The sequence below is a fragment of the Bufo gargarizans genome, chromosome 10 (genome assembly GCF_014858855.1).
Source record: "Bufo gargarizans isolate SCDJY-AF-19 chromosome 10, ASM1485885v1, whole genome shotgun sequence".
NCBI classification, from domain to species: domain Eukaryota; kingdom Metazoa; phylum Chordata; class Amphibia; order Anura; family Bufonidae; genus Bufo; species Bufo gargarizans.
This window is the reverse complement of record NC_058089.1, coordinates 48,067,947-48,083,417: the sequence shown is the minus strand read 5'-3', so window position 1 is coordinate 48,083,417 and position 15,471 is coordinate 48,067,947.

Below are 15,471 nucleotides of genomic sequence, written 5' to 3'. Positions count from 1 at the left end.
TCCCAGAGGCCACACTCCTAGCAGTATGCCATCACTTTATAAGATGTGGATAACCCTTAAAAGGGTGCCCATCATTTATCACGCTTCTGTCCCTTATTTTAGCGATTTGGTGGGGAAATCTAATTTGAAGCTATTGGAGAGCAAGGGGCCTATATATTGTTGCCACATGAGGGCGCACTGCCATCCGTGTGTCACGTCCATAAGTGCAACAACTTAAACTGCCCATAGAAATGAGTTAAAGATTGGCTGTAATGTGTCCAGTTGATCATATGTTAAATGATTCGAGTGTCCCCCTTTCCATCAGCATGCCAAAGGTGCCGATTTAGAAGGTGCCTTTTTTACTTAGATGTAGTGAAAAAACGTACAAAGCACAAATGCTGTAGGTGCTGACCGATTTGCTTCATAGGTTTATAACTGCAGACAACAAAGGGTCAAGGGACGAAACATGGTCGATTGCCTTTTCACCGATTTTGAAGGAACTTGCATAAACTCTTAATGCAATGATTTTCTGACTTTTGTTGAAATTGTTCTATAGTCAGCACTTGTTAAGGTGTGCACATATGTGAAATCTAAAAAGGTTGTGCCCTTTACAGAGTCCTAAGGTGCCTCTGCTGTTGCGCCGCTACGTGGAGCAGCAGCAGCGCAGGCGCGAGATGCCTGGCGCTGTTGGTGAAGGAGCACGGGGGAGCCTCTTGAGCAACAGGGACAGCCCTTCTATGCTCAAGAACTCTGTTAAGCCTCATGCAAACGTCTGAGGAACACAGTCCGTGAGATACCGGACTGGAATTGCAGGAGCGCATGGCGTCATTGGTTGCTATGACGCCATGCGCTCCTGCAATTCCAGTCTGGTATCTCACGGATCGTGTTCCTCGGACCACTGCATGAGGCTTTAAAAGAACAGATAGTTTCATACAAATAATTTTGCTCATCTAGTTCTCTGATCAGGACGATGTTATCTGGGAGAATTTCCCACTGCACACACGAAATGTTGACCCTGCCACCCCAAAAGCGGCGTGAACCCAGCAGTGCAGTTTTATTTGTAAATGAAAGTCTGTGGGAATTATTTAAATGAAGTACAAGGATGCTTTTTTTTGTAGTCACATTTTTTGATACTTACTGGTATTTTATATATTTTTTTTTTTAAATCGCAGCATGCTCCGAGTGACATTTTTCACAAATTTTCTAATGTTCTTGTCCCATGTCCTCTTGCCTCTGCATGGCAAATGCAGCACAAGTCATGCTTTTTGTTATACTTTTTTCTCCCCCCTAATTTTTTATTTTTTTTACACACAATACATACTTTGGCACCACTGTTATACTATACTGTTTTTTCTAGAACCTCCATGGAGCCTTTTTGCCATAAAATCTCATGTGATAGTCGTCTGACTTTCCTCCTATACTGGGAACCCATTTTACCCAAAAGGTGCAGTGTGCCCATAACTTAGTTCCTTTTTGTTTTAATAAAATTGAAAAAACAAAAACAAAACTTCCCTGTGTGAATAAGGTCCTGTAGTTCTGCAGATAAGAATAGGCAGAGAGAAAACAAAGCTAAGAAATGCGTTTCATGTCGGAGAACATCTTAGAAATGTCAGCCTTCATACCGAGCGAGTACAGCTGGATGGACAGGAGATTTGGCAGGATGTAAAAGGTCATGTTGTCTATTTAGAGCTTTTTCCTATGAAAAGGACGTCGGAGTAATTTGTCTATTTCTCCAACTTTTTGTCTAAAGCAAATAGCATTGTGCTGATCTGAATACACTGAACTCGCATGCACCCGGCGGGCACACGTGTCTTATTACTTTCTACCTGGCTGTGTAATGCCAGTTGTCATTTTCTTGGATTTATCATGGATTACAAGACTCGTTTTCTTGTTCTGCAGCCCGACAGCTGGAGTGCGACCCATTAATAATCTCTGAGCGTTTCCAGTGCCAACGTATCTACCTGAAATGTCTAGATAGCATGCCATATATAGGGGGAAAAGTAATCTGAAAGCATCAAAAATGAACCTCTTCACAATAGACAGCAGTAAAATGGAAAGGGGTTTAAATAAAAACTAGAGGTTGCATAAATCAAACTTGTGGGGTGATGTCTGCCGCCCTAGCAGGACATGAGGGAGGGTATTATATATAATATCAAATATTTAATTAATATATTTTTAATATAATTTGGAGCAGGATTCCCAAGTCAAAACCTGACAGGACTCCTAGGAGGGACAGTGAGAGTCATGACCCCTCCCACACAGGATGATTGACAGCTCTCCCTGTATCAGTACGTACACAGAAGACTACTCCTATGAGTGGTTATTTGGGACTGTGTTTTTTCCTAGGAGTCCTTTCGGGATTTGAAGGGAACCTGTCACCGGGATTTTGTGTATAGAGCTGAGGACATGGGTTGCTAGATGGCCGCTAGCACATCTGCAATACCTAGTCCCCAAAGCTCTGTGTGCTTTTATTGTGTAAAAAAACGGATTTGATACATATGCAAATTAACATGAGATGAGTCCTGTCCCTGACTCCTCTCACATACAGGTCTCATCTCAGGTTAATTTGCATATGTATCAAATAGTTTTTTTTTTTTTTACACAAAAGCACACAGAGCTATGGGGACTGGGTATTGCGGATGTGCTAGCGGCCATCTAGCAACTCATGTCCTCTATACACAAAATCCCGGTGACAGGTTCCCTTTAATCTGCTTTTACTACACAATCTTGCTCCAAATGATATACACCTATAAGTCACAGAGCTCAGCTTCTCTTCCACTCTCAGATAGGGCCGCAGAAATCCCGGTTCTCTGTAAGTTTGCATAATATAAGGCAGCTTTATTCTAGAAATGACACTACTCTCGTCCATGGACTGTGTCTAGCATCTCTGTTCGGCTGCATCAAAGGGAACCTGTAATCAGGATTTAGGTCCCCAAACTGCCACCAACCTGTTATCCAGGATGGTGGCACCTTCACAATGATGAGATGTATATTATGAGCGTTCCGACATAAGTCTGAGTTATGGGGAGAAGCAGCTCCTTGGAAGAGTTACGCCGGCCAGTCCCGCTCTTGACTCCTTAATTGTGACCAAGGCATCTGAGTGGTCATTTACAGGGAGGGCTGTGCTCCCAGTGACCAAATGGCCTGCCCTTAAGGCCACCTGCACACGTTGTGGAATACGTATAGTTTTTCTGCGCTGTTTCCGGTGCGTAAAAATAGCAGCTTATTACAGTACCAGCAAAATATATGGGATTACACACTGTACACTTTGCTAGGAAGCAGTCTTACATTTAGAAGTGGCGGTGGATCCTAAAACCGGCCTAGAAAATGGTAAAAGAGATGGGCGTCCCCTTCCCCACCCACACCATGTCCACTTTTTTAGACCTGGCGTGAGCGGGGAAAAGTTGCACACTGTGGCGCAAAGAACCTTTTGCGCTGCAATCTGCACCAGAAATACGTGTAATCTAGGTGTATTTCTGTTTATTAAATAATCCCCCATAGTGATTCTCCCATAGACTGCAATTGTAAACCATGCAATGGCAGACATGTTTAACCACTTCAGCCCCGCTAGCTGAAACCCCCTTCATGACCAGAGCACTTTTTACACTTCTGCACTACACTACTTTCACCGTTTATCGCTCGGTCATTCAACTTACCACCCAAATGAATTTTACCTCTTTTTCTTCTCACTAATAGAGCTTTCATTTGGTGGTATTTTATTGCTGCTGACATTTTTACTTTTTTTGTTATTAATCGAAATGTAACGATTTTTTTGCAAAAAAATGACATTTTTCACTTTCAGCTGTAAAATTTTGCAAAAAAAACGACATCCATATATAATTTTCGCTAAATTTATTGTTCTACATGTCTTTGATAAAAAAAAAATGTTTGGGCAAAAAAAAAATGGTTTGGGTAAAAGTTATAGCGTTTACAAACTATGGTACAAAAATGTGAATTTCCGCTTTTTGAAGCAGCTCTGACTTTCTGAGCACCTGTCATGTTTCCTGAGGTTCTACAATGCCCAGACAGTAGAAAAACCCCACAAATGACCCCCATTTCGGAAAGTAGACACCCTAAGGTATTCGCTGATGGGCATAGTGAGTTCATAGAACATTTTATTTTTTGTCACAAGTTAGCGGAAAATGATGATTATGTTTTATTTTTATTTTTTTCTTACAAAGTCTCATATTCCACTAACTTGCGACAAAAAATAAAAAATTCTAGGAACTCGCCATGCCCCTCACGGAATACCTTGGGGTGTCTTCTTTCAAAATGGGGTCACTTGTGGCGTAGTTATACTGCCCTGGCAATTTAGGGGCCCAAATGTGTGAGAAGAACTTTGCAATCAAAATCTGTAAAAAATGGCTGGTGAAATCCGAAAGGTGCACTTTGGAATATGTGCCCCTTTGCCCACCTTGGCAGCAAAAAAGTGTGACACATCTGGTATCGCCGTACTCAGGAGAAGTTGGGGAATGTGTTTTGGGGTGTCATTTTACATATACCCATGCTGGGTGAGAGAAATATCTTGGCAAAAGACAACTTTTCCAATTTGTTTATACAAAGTTGGCATTTGACCAAGATATTTTTCTCACCCAGCATGGGTATATGTAAAATGACACCCCAAAACACATTCCCCAACTTCTCCTGAGTACGGCGATACCACATGTGTGACACTTTTTTGCAGCCAAGGTGGGCAAAGGGGTACATATTCCAAAGTGCACCTTTCGGATTTCGCAGGCCATTTTTTACAGATTTTGATTGCAAAGTACTTCTCACACATTTGGGCCCCTAAATTGCCAGGGCAGTATAACTACGCCACAAGTGACCCCATTTTGGAAAGAAGACACCCCAAGGTATTCCGTGAGGGGCACGGCGAGTTCCTAGAATTTTTTATTTTTTGTCGCAAGTTAGTGGAATATGAGACTTTGTAAGGAAAAAAGAAAAAAAAAGAAAAATCATCATTTTCCGCTAACTTGTGACAAAAAATAAAAAATTCTAGGAACTCGCCGTGCCCCTCACGGAATACCTTGGGGTGTCTTCTTTCCAAAATGGGGTCACTTGTGGCGTAGTTATACTGCCCTGGCAATTTAGGGGCCCATATGTGTGAGAAGAACTTTGCAATCAAAATGTGTAAAAAATGGCCTGCGAAATCCGAAAGGTGCACTTTGGAATATGTACCCCTTTGCCCACCTTGGCTGCAAAAAAGTGTCACACATCTGGTATCGCCGTACTCAGGAGAAGTTGGGGAATGTGTTTTGGGGTGTCATTTCACATATAACCATGCTGGGTGAGAGAAATATCTCGGCAAAAGACAACTTTTCCCATTTTTTTTTATACAAAGTTGGCATTTGACCAAGATATTTTTCTCACCCAGCATGGGTATATGTAAAATGACACCCTAAAACACATTCCCCAACTTCTCCTGAGTACGGCGATACCAGATGTGTGACACTTTTTTGCAGCCTAGATGCGCAAAGGTGCCCAAATTCCTTTTAGGAGGGCATTTTTAGACATTTGGATCCCAGACTTCTTCTCACGCTGTCTGGCCCCTAAAAAGCCAGGGCAGTATAAATACCCCACATGTGACCCCATTTTGGAAAGAAGACACCCCAAGGTATTCCGTGAGGGGCATGGCGAGTTCATAGAAAAAAAATTTTTTTTTGCATAAGTTAGCGGATATTGATTTGTTTTTTTGTTTTTTTCTCAGAAAGTCTCACTTTCCGCTAACTTAGGACAAAAATTTCAATCTTTCATGGACTCAATATGCCCCTCACGGAATACCTTGGGGTGTCTTCTTTCCGAAATGGGGTCACATGTGGGGTATTTATACTGCCCTGGCTTTTTAGGGGCCCTAAAGCGTGAGAAGAAGTCTGGAATATAAATGTCTAAAAATGTTTACGCATTTGGATTCCGTGAGGGGTATGGTGAGTTCATGTGAGATTTTATTTTTTGACACAAGTTAGTGGAATATGAGACTTAGTAAGAAAAAACAAAAACAAACAAAAAATTTCCGCTAACTTGTGCCAAAAAAATGTCTGAATGGAGCCTTACAGGGGGTGATCAATGACAGGGGGGTGATCAATGACAGGGGGGTGATCACCCATATACACTCCCTGATCACCCCCCTGTAAGGCTCCATTCAGACGTCCGTATGATTTTTACGGATCCATGGATCGGATCCGCAAAACACATGCGGACGTCTGAATGGAGCCTTACAGGGGGGTGATCAATGACAGGGGGGTGATCACCCATATAGACTCCCGGATCACCCCCCTGTCATTGATCACCCCCCTGTAAGGCTCCATTCAGACGTCCGTATGATTTTTACGGATCCATGGATCGGATCCGCAAAACACATGCGGATGTCTGAATGGAGCCTTACAGGGGGGTGATCAATGACAGGGGGTGATCAGGGTGATCACCCCCCCTGTCACTGATCACCCCCCCTGTAAGGCTCCATTCAGACGTCCGTATGATTTTTACGGATCCATGGATACATGGATCGGATCCGCAAAACACATGCGGACGTCTGAATGGAGCCTTACAGGGGAGTGATCAATGACGGGGTGATCAGGATGATCACCCCCCTGTCACTGATCACCCCCCCTGTAAGGCTCCATTCAGATGTCCGTATGATTTTTACGGATCCATGGATACATGGATCGGATCCGCAAAACACATGCGGACGTCTGAATGGAGCCTTACAGGGGGGTGATCAATGACAGGGGGGTGATCAGGGAGTGTATATGGGTGATCACCCGCCTGTCATTGATCACCCGCCTGTCATTGATCACCCCCCTGTAAGGCTCCATTCAGACGTCCGCATGTGTTTTGCGGATCCGATCCATGTATCCATGGATCCGTAAAAATCATACGGACGTCTGAATGGAGCCTGACAGGGGGGTGATCAATGACAGGGGGGTGATCACCCATATACACTCCCTGATCACCCCCTGTCATTGATCACCCCCCTGTCAGGTTCCGTTCAGACGTCCGTATGATTTTTACGGATCCACGGATACATGGATCGGATCCGCAAAACACATGCGGACGTCTGGGGGGGGGGGGGGGACTAAAATAAATGTTAAAAATGTAGAGAAAAAAATGTTTTGTTTTTGAAGTATAGAAAAACTATGAAAAAAGTGATAAATAACATCCGACAAATGGAAAAACTGAACCCATAAACCAGGCATGCTCAACCTGCAGCCCTCCAGCTGTGGCAAAACTACAACTCCCATCATTCCTGGACAGCCTACAGCTATCAGCCTACAGAAGGGCATGGTGGGAGTTGTAGTTTTACAACCGCTGGAGGGCCACAGGTTGAGCATCCCTGCCATAAACCAATGGTGTAATTGCATCTTTTCCAATTCCAATTTTTTATTTTGTTTTCCCGCTTCCTAATAGATTGTATGCAATATTCAATGGTCCCACAAAAAACAAACAAACCCCCCCCCCCCCCCCCCCCCCCATTGGCTACACTGAAGAAAAAAAAAAAAGTTGAGAACTGAAATGCAGAGGGAGAAAAATATACTGGTGTTTGAAGGGATATTCCTGTCTCGGACACTGATGGCATAGCGCTAGGATATGCTATCACTGTCAGACAAATGGGGGTCCCACCTCTGGAACCCGCTCCTATCCCTAGAATAGGCTCCCCGAATTGACAGAAAGCAGCTGCGCACGCACAGCCACCCTCCATTAACTGCTTGTGGGGGTTCAGAAAATAGCCAAGCGCTACCGCGGCTATTTCCCATAGCAGTAAATGGAGAGATGGCCATGCAAGCGCAGTGCACCCAGCATTCACAGCTATGGGACTTCCCAAAATAAAAACTCGCTCAGTTATTTTCAGAACACCCATAGCAGTGAATGGAGAGCACATTGCACATGTGCGGCGTGCTCTCCTTCACTATAGGGTCCCTGTTCTGAAGATAGGTGCAGGTCCCACCTCTCTGACATTGACGGCATATCCTAGCAATATGGCATCAATGTCTGAGATGAGAATACCTCTTTTAAAGGGTTTATCTCATCTCAGGCAATGGGCGAATGTTGCTAGGATATTCCCCCATTGTCTTATAGGTGCGGGTCCCACCTACCGGTATATCGAGACTAGAGCCCCGAAAGTGCCCCTCCGTTCAATAGCCGAGTGCTGGTTCAGCTATTTACGACGGGCCCATAGAAGTAAATGGGAGCGGTGGCCGAATCGGAGTCTTCCAGCCACCACTTTGCCGGGCTCCGTTCTCGATGCAGGTGCGGGTCACGTCCCTGTAAGACAATGGGGGCATATCCTAGCAATATGCCCCCATTGTCTGAGATGAGAAAACTCTGATAGGTGGGACCGGCACCTACACTGAGAACGGAGCGGGGAAAGGTGGTGGTGGGCGCAGTGTGCATGCGGAGCCACCCTCCGTTCATTTCTATCGGGCCATCGAAAATAGCCGAGCACTGGCTATTTCCGTCAGACCCATAGAAATGAATAGGAGCGGGGGGGGGGGGGGGGGGGGTGCCAGAGGTCCCTAGCGATATGCCCCAATTGTCTGTGATGGGACAACCCCTCTAAGGGTAAAATTACCTGAGTAACTCGGGGGTTAATAAGCGCTTATGAGTTATGTGCCACCTTTATTTGCTTTAGGCATAAATTCATAAATCTACAAACTAAAAAAAAGTGCCTGTTTTCCAAATAGCCAATTTGCTGTAAATTAACATTATTACCTACCGTAGAAAGGAGCAGTCAAATACGACCTATTTTTATTTGATTTCTGTAAAATATACGGTTATAGATCCGCACCTGACACATTGCGCGGCTCCTGTCCCTTTCTGACTCGTGGCTTATTACAGTTGATCCCTGCCTTCCCTGAGTGCACATTTTTATTTCTTATGAAGTGACAAGTTGTCAATGTCAGATGAAATGGTGACGCCCCCTGTAGCTAAAAGCAAATCTGTAAATGTTCCAATCTCCTCAATATACCCCATCGGGCCCCTCAGCCCCGGAGCGACACCTGGAGCTGCTGCAAAAAATTCCCATTGGCTGAGATATTGAATGCATCAGCGGGGGGTGATAATGATTAATGAGGACGTGTCTTATTCTATGTGCCTGCATTTCCCTAATAGCAGACGGCCGCTTCATACAGCCACGTGGTAAATGTCTACACTGTTGTGGAGCCTAGGTAAGGCATAACCATATTTTGGATTGCACTGTGACGTATGCAGAATATGATATCTATTCTTATGTGGTAGCTAATAGCAAGACATATAGCGTGACATATAGAGCGTCCGTCAACGCTTGAAGGGGTTGTCCCACAAAAATATTCTACAATTTTCAAACCACCACCTGAATCTGAGCAGTTTTGTAATTGAATGTATTTAAAAATTTAGTATAGCCAATGAGTTATTGAGTAAAATGTATTTTTGTAGCGCCACCTGCATCTGTTATTTTCCTTATTTCTCTTTCCCCCTTACTGAGGTGGTCGCACATGCTCAGTTCTATTTTTCAACTGCCAACAGCTGTATCTTCTGTTAGATTCTACGACAGTTAGGGCTCATGCACACGACCGTATGTATTTCGCTGACCGAAAAATACGGATGACATCCGCGTGCATTCTGTATTTTGCGGAACAGAACAGTTAGCCCTTCATAGAACTGTACTATCCTTATCCGTAATGCGGACAATAATAGGACGTTCTATTTTTTGCAAAGCGGAAATACGGAAACGAAATGCACACGGAGTAACTTCTGTTTTTTTTTGCAGACCTATTAAGTGAATGGTTTTGCCTACGGTCCGCAAATAAAACGTAACGGACACGGAAAGAAAATACGTATGTATGCATAAGCCCTTAAAGGGAGGGAGCTGCAGCTGAAAAGACACATCTCTGAGCTGTGATAGGGAGAGAGCTGCAACAGAAAAGCCCCCCCCCCCCCCCCCCCCCCCCCGCAATGAATGTGGAGATCTCTGGATCCATGTGAGGTACAGGGCTGGTTCTAGCTTGTCATGAACCTATATGGTTGTCATGTCCTATATGATGTCTGATTTACATTTTTTACATAAATCATGGAATAACCCCTTTTAATAGGGCCTCCACCTAAGGGAATCAGATAAATAATGCAACGAAGGATATAGCATCTCCATTGTCAGCACGATGCAATTCCTGCTTTGAGGTGAGCGGATGAGTCCTGATAGTCTTGTTGTCGGGATAAACCACCTAACAACAACCACTGGTGGTCATCAGGTGGAGCAATGGGACCCTGGTGTTCTTCTGTGTCTGGAGCCTGCACATCTCTGCATCGCTGACCTGAATGGTGACCGTCATCTCATAGACCTGAACTGAGCTGTAATGAGCCCGGTGACCACATTTTAGGATACAAGTCCGTTAAAAACGGACACTGTCAGTTTTTCATGGACGTTTTTCAACCATTTGTCCATCCATTTTCTGTCCGTCTATCCATTTTTAATGGCCGTTTTGCATCCGTTTTTTATGGCTGTTAAAAATGGCCATGAAAAGCGGATGAATTTCATTGGCTTTTTTGCTGTATAAAGATCCCAACCCCCTGCAGTGCCCTCAGTACACATAATGTTCCCCATAATGACCCCCAGCAGCAATAATGCGCCCCCCCCCCCCCATAGTGGCCCCCAGATTACATTTTTTGTTTTAGCTAAAAATAAAAATCTCTGTCGCTCCTCTCTTCATTGAAAAGGACCTGGGCTCAGCTTGATGCCGTCAACGCGCACTCCCAGCATGGTGACGTCATCACACTGAGCGCATCTCCTTTTCAATGGAGAGGAGTGACTGCCTCTGCACATGCAAGTAGATTAGGTGAGTATTTTTATTTTTTTAACCCCTAAAAGACCGCATTTTTAACAGCCGTTAGACGGATGCACTTCTGTCTAAGCGGCCGTTTTAAACGGTCCCATTGATTTCATTGGGGTCCGTTAGGACAGGTCCTATTTTTTGACAGACGCTTTTCACTGGCTGTTAAAAAAAGAAAACGACCATGTGAACAGCCCCATAGACTTTCATTGGTGCTAAAAATGGCCGTGTCATGGCCGTTACTTAAACCCTTCAAAGGGGTATTCTGATTAGATTAAGTTAGATCAGTGGGGGTCCTACCGCTGGGACCCTGACAGATCATAAGAACGGGGGTCCCGTACCCCCTGCAGCCCCCCTGAAATGAACGGAGAAGCTGGTTGGGAATGCAAGCAGCTGCTCCATTCATTTCTATGGGAGCTCCGGAGATAGCCAAGTTCAGTGCTCCCCTATCTCCGGAGCTCCCATAGAAATGAATGGAGCGGCCATGCGCAGGTGCGACCAACCACTCCGCTCTTTTCAGGGGGGCTGCTTTACTCTAATACTTCCTGAAGACTGTGATAATATGTAACATTTCTCTGCCAACTGACTCCCATTTATTGCAGCTGCCATAAAGCAGACACATCCCGCCGTACTGTCTATACCAGGGATGCTCAACCTGCGGCCCTCCGGCTGTTGCAAAACTACAACTCCCAGCATGCCCGAACAGCCTACAGCTATTAGCCTACAGCAGGGCATTGTGGGAGTTGTAGTTTTAACACAGCTGGAGGGCCGCAGGTTGAGCATGCCTGGTCTATACAAACAATAAAGGAAGGGTGTGACTCCAATATGGCTGCTCTCAAGGAAATTTTGGACAATAAAATAATAAATATTTACAATAAAACAAAAATATGAGAAACACATTATTTCCTTCTACATTCTTACATCTAATTATTGGCACCACAACGAAATACATGAGACATACCCCTTTAAGGCCTCATGCACACAACCGTTGTTGTGTCCCGTGTCTGTTGTTCAGTTTTCCGTGATTTTTCATCCGCGTCCGTGATCCGTGTTTCCAGTCCGTGAAAAAAATATGACCTGTCCTATTTTTTTCACGGACAACGGCTCGCGGACCCATTCAAGTCAATAGGTCTGTGAAAAAACACGGAGGCACACAAGATTGTCATCCGCGTCCGCGCGTCCGTTTTTTTCCCTATCATTTGCATGGCAAACTTGACTTAGATTTTTTTTTACTTTCCTTCATGTCTGGAGATCCTCCAAAAATAAAGGAAGACAGACGGAAACAAAAACGGACACGGATCACGGAACCCCTTTTTGCGGGCCGCAAAAAAATACTGTCGTGTGCATGAGGCCTAAGGGCGATGTGGCAAAGGCAGAAAACTCTGTACCCCCTAGCTGGAAGTCCCGTATCCCGCAGTACTCTGAATAGGTACTGGTTACCGTAATTATGTACGCTGCATTCTCATGGATACAGACGGAAGCCTCCGCTTTGTGTAGGCAACAGGCACCCTTTAAAAAAACAAGTTGAGCTGCATACTGCAAACCTGTGTTGCATGCTGTGTAGGCCATACAACGGTGTACAGCCAGTAAAGGGTGCCGCAGCTTCTGTATCACGGGGGTCTATAAATGGAATTGTGTTCATTAATGGTCATTCATCAACACCAATTTAGAGTTGGAACAGACGCCCACACGCGGAGGAGCTGGCATTTCACCCACGGTACAATGCGCTCTGCTATAAACTGATGAGCTGTGTATCGGTGGGTGAGTCGCCCACCTGCTGTTTACACCCCAGCAGAAAGTCTGCAGCATCATTTCACGATTCAGTCTCTAAATTATCCCCCTGGGACCTCGCCAGCTGGGGCCCGAGAAAACTTTGTAAGTAATAAAATCTCCTCTCGATGTCTAAGCTTTAATTAAGTTCAAGGGGAAAGCGTCACGTTTAATTAATTATACACTTAGAGGAAACGGTGAGTTAGTTAAAGGCTATGAGCACCTTCAGGTGCACTTTTTTTTTTACCATTGCATTTTTCTCATTTTGGGCTAAAAATCATGTATTCAATTGGTCTGTATTAAAAAAAAAAATCAAGTTTTTGTTTTACAGCCTTCACTTTCAGGGCATCTGCAGAAGAGTCCTCTCTGCTTTACAGTGAATCCGTCAGAGAGCTGCCCTGACGGCTATGTGAAGCCTCATCTCTGACCTCCTGACACCTCATAAACGCTCATTATAGTGAAATTCCTGTCAAACTGATGAGAAGGGGTAGCTATAATGAGTGTTTCTGAGCTGTCAGGAAAGTATAGACAAGGGCTACAGATGGAGCCATCAGAGCAGCTCTCTGACGGATTCAGGCAAAGAGCAATAGTCTGTAGATACGCTGAAAGTGAAGACCAATTGAACAAATGAGTTTTAGCCTAAAAATAAATACAATGCAATAGGAAAAAATAAATCATCCAAGGTGCTCATAGCCTTTAATGGGGTTGTATAAGGCCAAAAATATAGCTGTCCCGCCCCCCCCCCCCCCCCCCCCCAAAAAAAAAAAAACCAGCTCCACATCTGTCCACAGATTGTGCACTGAACTAAACTTCAGTACCAGGCACAACCTCTGCACAGGAGTGGTGCTGTTTTGGGGAGAAAGCAGACATCTTTTTCTAATCCTTGACAACCCCTTTAAAAAAAAAACAACAACAGAGGGTGACTACCAAGAGACAGTTACTGGATATAATGACTGTATCCAGTTCTTTCTATCACCAGTACTAGAGATGAGCGAATTTCATATTTTGAAATTCGTTCACGCTTCGTTTGGTGGTAGAAGCAGAATTGCGTTATGGATTCCGTTACCATGGACCATAAGGCTGGGTTCACACCTGAGCGTTTTACAGCGCGTTCCTACGCGCTGTAAAACGCACAACAGGCAAGAACCAATGATTCCCTATGGGAATGGTTCTCACCTGGGCGTTTTACAGCGCGTACGATTGCGCTGTAAAACGCCTGACGCTCAAACAAGTGCTTGAGCTTTTTTTTGGGCGTTTGTCGCGCGTTCCCGCACATAGAAATTTGGGAACGCGCGACAATGTGTGAACGCCAGTCTCTGTATGCGCGATTGTAAACGCCCGTACAATCGCGCATACAGAGCGCTCGTTTCAGAACGCTCAGGTCTGAACCCAGCGTAACACAATTCTACGACGGAATGCCTTTAGAGGCATTCCGTCATAATAGAAGTCTATGGGCTGCGAAACGAATCCATCCCGTTTCCGTTGTGCAGGGGAGTCCTCTCCTGCATAACGGGACGGATCCGTTATGCAGGCCATAGATTTCTATTATGACGGAATGAATAACGGAATGCCTCTAAAGGCATTCCGTCATAGAATTGCGTTATGGTCCGTGGTAACGGAATCCATAACGCAATTCTGCTTTTACCACCAAACGAAGACTGAACGAATTTCATAACATGAAATTCGCTCATCTCTAATCAGTTCACTACTATCATATTCAGGGGCTAGCTATAGCGGTCGCAAATGTAGTAGTTGCATCTGGTCCTTGGAACTAGAGTGGGCCCAAAGGCCCCTCAGCGATTTAAGTAGACACCAGTATCTTAAAGGGGTTGTCTCGTTGGGGGCACATTGCTAGGATATGCCACTGTCTTTGAGTGTGGGTTCCACCGCTGGGACCCGCACCTTTGTCAAGAACGGAGCCCCAAAAGTGGTGGAGGGCACGCTGCGCATGCACAGCCGCCCTCCATTAATTTTTTATGGGGCCACCGAAAACATCCGAGCGCTGGCTCAGCTATTTCCTTCGGGCCCATAGAAGTGAATGGGACTGGTGGCCGGTCATGAGTGCTGCACTCCCATTCACTTTTATGGGGAGAGCTCTTGGTGGTGGCCGGACCAGAGTCCTTGTGGTGCTCAGTTCCCAATATAGGTGTGGGTCCGCTGGGACCTGCACCCTTTAAGACCTATACCTATATCCTAGTGATATGCCCCCATTCTCTGAGATAAGACAACCCCTTTAGATGGAACATGGTGGGTGGTGGGCCACTAAAGATTTTGCATTGGGGTCCAGCATCTTCAGGTTATCTCCTCTGGGAGTCCATGAATCCAAGGATGCATGTACCATAGAGGCAGCCCATGCAGCTAATATATGACTCCTGGAAAGAGGGAGGCCAATTCCAGGTTTGTCTTGTTCCCTACTAAATGGGTGATGAAAACCTACATCGCAATGTCTGAAAGTAATGATGTAGAAAATAACTAGGACAGGGACACCACGGGTACGGCCACACGGTCAGGTTTCTGCATGCCGTTGTGGAAGACAAAATCAAGAGAGGATCATAGAAGGAGAGAAAATATAAAGGAAAGATAAGACATCAAGTTTTTTTTTTATTCACTCCTGGTTTCGGCTTCCAAAACTGCGTCAGGAAACCTGACCGTGTGGCCATACCCCAAGACCTTCTGTCCATGGTGTCAAGTGGCTCCAGAAAAAGCTCCTCATTTTTATCTTTGCTATGAGAAAGTAATACAAAATACAGTATCCACAAGGTTTTCGTGTGCGGATAAAAAACTCAAATAGCATTTTAAATCTATTTATTCAATAAATTAGGTTAAAAAATAAAAGAGAAATACAATGAACCGTTTTATCATGTGCTTTTTTTTTTTCTTCATAATTTGTGATGGGACTACATGTACATTATTACATCACCTT